Raw genomic sequence first — 5,566 nt, forward strand, 5'->3', positions numbered from 1 at the left:
CTTGCTTGAGTCTTTTGCAGATATTTTTCCAATTTTGCCAACACCATTTGTTAAAAAGGCTGTCGTTTCCCCACTTCACTGATTTCATCTCCTTGCCAAAAATCAGTTGACTATAGATAGATGGGTTGATCTCTGGATTCTCAATTCGATTCCATTGATCTATGTGTCTGTAATTGTACCAGTACCATGTTGTCTTGACCACTACGGCAGTGTAGTAGGATTTGAAATCAGGGAGTGAGATACTGCATACCCTTCCCAATTTTGAACCATGAAGTGTTGCTCTGTTCTGATGACTACCTCTTCGTCCAACTATAGGTTTTGCATTAGCATGGTCAAGTGTTCTGGGATTCCCATTCTTTTCAAAGTCAGCCACAGGTTGTCATGATCCACACAGTCAAATGCCTTTGCAGAATCAATGAAACACAGATAGACATTCCTCTGGTACTTCCTGCTTTCAGCCAAGATCCATCTAACATCAGCTATAATGTCCTTAGTACCACGACCCATTCTAAACCCAGCCTGGACTTCCAGCGGTTCTCTGCTAGTGTGCACAGGTACAAGAGGTTAAAAAAAAGTCCTTCAGTCCTGCATCATGGCTATTTTACAAATCCATCTCACCACGGGTCTCCTTCTTCAACAAACACAGTAGCCTTTCTAGTGATTGACCCCTCCTGATGACATATGAGTATAAGCGATGTTCTCCTGTAATATATAAGGTTTTTATTGGGTTATTTTCAGAAGAAGATCTCCAGGCCGTGGTTCCTAGATTTCTTTAGTTTGGAAACCCCACTGAAAACTTGTCCATCTTAGACGACCCTGCTCGATTTCAAATCAGTATTTGAAATAGTGATGACAAAACTTCCAGTATCATAGTAACACACAAGCCACCACAGCATGACAAACTGACAGAACTGTGTGTGCAAAACATATGTACATTGTATCTACATCTGTATCTAAAATATATTTAAATGTAGATGTACATATATCACACACATATAAGCACAATTTTTAAGATCAGTACTGTTTCCTTCAGTCATTAACCTACTAAAAACAAGTTATCCAAATTTCATGGCTCACATACAAACTTGTTGGAGATATTTATATATTTATTTCCACACTGCATAAGATATAACAATATATTGTTTTAAAAGTCCCAAAGGATTTTGTTGTGGGTCCAATGTTTAATATATTAGAGAGAATGAGGATTCCTCAATGTCTAATATATTTTGCACAGACTGGTAACAGAATAATTCAGAATAGTGAGGGTAAAAAAAACATCTTTTTTGTATCTCAATATTTAATTCTTCATTTTCATTTCTAAGAAACTCTTGGTTATATTTCTGGGGGTTTTGTTCATGATTCCACCAAACTTTAGGGTGATTGACTATATTTATATTATGGCTGCAATCCTGGATATTGCCTTTTGGAATAAATTGACCTTTGGCATAACTGTTAATTAGGAAATGCAAGCTTTTCTGTTACACAAAAAATGCAACTTTAATTATATAAGAGTGAGTAACTATCCTTTGGCTGACTCACCCTCTGGCCGAGATTGTCAAGGCACCACAGTCCCACCACAAGCTGTAATTTACAAAACTGTAAACTTCACTTCCCTCCATTTCCTCCTCCTTCTCCCAACCCGTCAACCACCACAGTTTTTAAATATAGAGACTATCCGTTTTGGTCATAGTTCATAGCTAGTTATAGCAAGGCTCTCTTGATTCTCAGCCAGACATTGGCCATTTCCCCCCCACCCTAAAGGTACCAGTTAAGAATATCATAGGTCAAGAATAACTTTCTCTACCAGATGAATATAAAACTTTGCTGTTCCTTTTCCTTTAAATACCAAAATAAAGACATACCATATTTTTCATCCTTACAAACCTATGCTTTGCTTCAAATTGTTCTTTATCCTAAGGTAGTCAAACTCAAACTCAGTAAAATAATGTAGTAGTAGGGAGCTCTGGTGGTCTAGTAGCAAGAAGCTGCACTGCAATACTGAAGACACATGGTTCAAGACCACCAGCTGCTCCACGGAAGAAGGATGGACAATCCCCTCCCATGTGATTAACTGCCTCTGAAAACCGACCAGAGTGTCATCTATGGGTCAGTCTCTATGGCAAACAACATTAACAACAAGCCTATATTAATTTTTGATGCATTGTTTTGAGCACTTATTCTATGGGAGAAGGAACTCAGGTAGTGTGGTGGACTAAGCCGTGGACTGACAATTCAAAGACGATTGGTTCAAATCCCCCAGCTCCTCTATGGGGGAAGGATGAGGCAATTTGTTTCCACAAAGGTTTATAGCCTTGGAAGCCCTAAGGGGCTCTCCTGTCATAGGTTTGTTATAGGTCAGAATCTACTAAATGGAAGTGGGTCTTATTTTGAGTGCTTTGATTTGTCTAAGGTTTTATTAGTCAATGTCGTTGTATTGGAGTAAATGTAAAGAAAGGAGTGACCCAGCTACTATAGAGTTAATTTTGACTCTTGACCACTTCATGTCTGTCAAAACAGAATATTCCACAGTGTTTCCAATGGCTGGTTTTCTAGACGTGGATCAGGTATTGTTTCTGACATGCCTTTGGGTAGACTGTTGTTGTTGTGTAGTGTGGATCAGAACCAACCCATAGCTGACCCTCCAGTGGATTTTCAGAGGCAGTTAATTGCACAGGAGGAGATTGCCCATTCTTCTCCTGTGTCTCGGTAGACTCCAAATGTTTTGCTAGCAACCAAACACTTAACCATTTGTGCCTGTGTGTGTGTAAGCAATAGAGATGAACTCAATGTCATTGATTCAGAACCGACTCACACCTGATCTTCCAGTACATTTTCCAAGATTATAAATCACAGAGTATGACATTGTTCATCTTTCTCCACACAGCAGTTGGTGGATTCTGACTGCCTTTTGGTTAGCAATGCAACTCCTTACCCAACAGGCCACCAGACGTGCATATGCATGGAAACACACACACACACACACACACACACACACACACACACACACACACACACTCTAAGAGCTCATAGATTTGGTAGAGGAGGAAGATGAGTACTAAAATACTATTGTTATGTGTTGTCAAGCAGCTTGAGACTCATAGCAACCCTATGTACATCAGCTCTGAAACCTGTACTATCCTGACCAAACCTCTCTATTTCTGACACACCTACCCCTATTAGCCCAGTCACTGAGTCAATCTATCTCATCCATCATCTTTCTTTCCTTTGCTGTCCCTCCATGATGTCCCTCTCTAAGGCCTGGTCTCTCCTCGCAACATGCCCAACGTATGACAAATGGAGCTTCAAATTCATTGCCTTCAAGGAGCAGCCTGGTTTCACCCTCTTCAGGATGAACCTGTTTGTTCTCTATGGTATACTCAATACTCTTCTCCAGCATCACAACTGAAAGGCATCAATTCTTCTTCTATCATTCTGTCTCATTAGTCATTTGACGGTGTGGATCACAAAAAAACTGTGGCTACCTCTAAAAATAATGAGAATCCCAGAACACATGCAAAAGCTATACTTGAATCAGGAAACAGTCATCAGAACAGAGCAAGGAAACACTGCATGATTCAAAATCAGGAAAGGTGTATGCAAGGGATGCATCTTATTTCCATACCTCTTCAATCTATATGCAGAACAGATCATTAGGGAGGCTGGGCTCTACAGGGAGAAATGTGCATTAGTATTGGAAGAAGATTCATCAACAACCTGCATTATGCAGATGACATAACCTTGCTTGCTGAAACGGAGGACGACCTGAGTCATTTGTTGCAGAAAGTCAAAGACTGAAGCCTTCAATGTGGACTGACCCTCAACTTCAAGAAAACAAAGAGTCTCACCATTGAGCCAATGATAGGTGATGAAGAGATTTAGATTGTTAACAGCTTTAATCTACTTGGCTCTTGGTACCAGCACTCTTGGTACCAGCAGCCAGGAAATCAAGAGACAAATTGCATTGAGAAAGTCTGCTGTCAGGGACCTCTCCAGATTACTGAAGAACAACAAGATCTGTCTAGAGACTAAGGTGTGCCTGATCTAGGCTATGGTCTTCGCAATTATTTGTTATGCATCAGAAAGCTGGACAATGACCTAAACATATACTAACAGTGAATAATTCTGGTGTTACAGATTGATGTAAATCCTTAAAGAGTTAATGTATCTCCTTTTATATAATAATTAAACTCCTGCCTTTAGAGACAGACTACTGGCTTTCAAATCTGAACTTCTGTTTCTTGATTGCAAATAATAGTTCCTTTTTCATGGGAAATAAAAATCTCTCAGCACAATGTCTACCGTATAGTAATTTCTCAATAAATGCTAGGTTAGCTAATTATTTCTCATCTTTCAAGACTCAATTCAAATGATAAGACCTTTACTTTCCAGTCACATCTTGGTTCTCAAATTTTCTTTTTTGTTAAAGAAAAACCAAACAATTAAGAATATTAGTTTTTATAAAACATATACAACTATATTATTTTTTAATTAAAGTTCTTTCTATTATATGACCTTAGCCTTCTAAGGGAATGTCTCCCCATAAAATGATGCAGTGGGAGGCATTCGGGGGGATTGTATACCAAAGAAAGAATTTTTCTTTTATTTTTTCAAAGAGAGGAGCAAACTGGGGAGGGGGGACTGGGGGAGGGCTGGGCAAGGAGAAAAGTTCAACAATGAAATAATGGAAATCCAAAATTTCTGTAAATGTTCATTAAAATTATTAAAATAAAAAAATTTTAAAATGATGCACAAAGACACATATTAATGAATCTAAAATGATCAACTCTATGTAAGAGCAGGACTAGATATTTAATAAAATATGGTAGATCAGAAGTTTATTTTCTCTTTCAAACTCAGTTATAATAATAGTAAGTGCATTTTAAAACACAGAAACTCAAGAACAAATGCAAACAAAATATATCTAAAGGTGTAGTAGCTACTGCAGGTGAGAATTCAAGAAATATTTTAGAAGACAAAAAGCAGTGCAAGCAGTGGCAACTGACTTAGCTATGGAAGGCAAATCAAAACTCTGGAAAAACTCAAGAACTTGGAAGTACTTGACATCACAAAAAGCAAGGAAAAGGAATGGCTGAAAATAGATGTAGGGATAGGAAATTTGACAACAGAGCAGTTAGACCTCAGGACAGACAGGCCACTAGCTCTTTACTCACCACCCACTGACAAGAGAATAAGGCCAGGGACCTAAGGAGAGAGTGACTTTAGCTTCTCAGTTTGTCAATTTCAATTTTATATTTGAGGATGGAAGAAAGGACAACCAAGTGAATCTACGAACGCAGAGGTTCCTCTATGGACCAGACTTTGTCCAGGAGTCTATTACTTAGCTCTCCTTGCCTTTGCTTTACCAGGGGATATAATGATGCTTTCAGTCTCTGAATACTAGCATCACCTTGAACCTTATGCCTAATAGTGTCTGACTATTTCCTTTATCCTAGAATACCATTACTGAAGAAAGTTGTTCTACGCAACTTTGGGGAAAGTCTGAAGGTAATAATGAAGCGCTTGCCATGATGGAGTGTGTGTGTGTGTGTGTGTGTGTGTGTGTGTG

Source organism: Elephantulus edwardii, unplaced genomic scaffold, assembly GCF_000299155.1.
Source record: "Elephantulus edwardii isolate Elephantulus edwardi_28Jun2011 unplaced genomic scaffold, EleEdw1.0 scaffold00053, whole genome shotgun sequence".
Taxonomy (NCBI): Eukaryota; Metazoa; Chordata; class Mammalia; order Macroscelidea; family Macroscelididae; genus Elephantulus; species Elephantulus edwardii.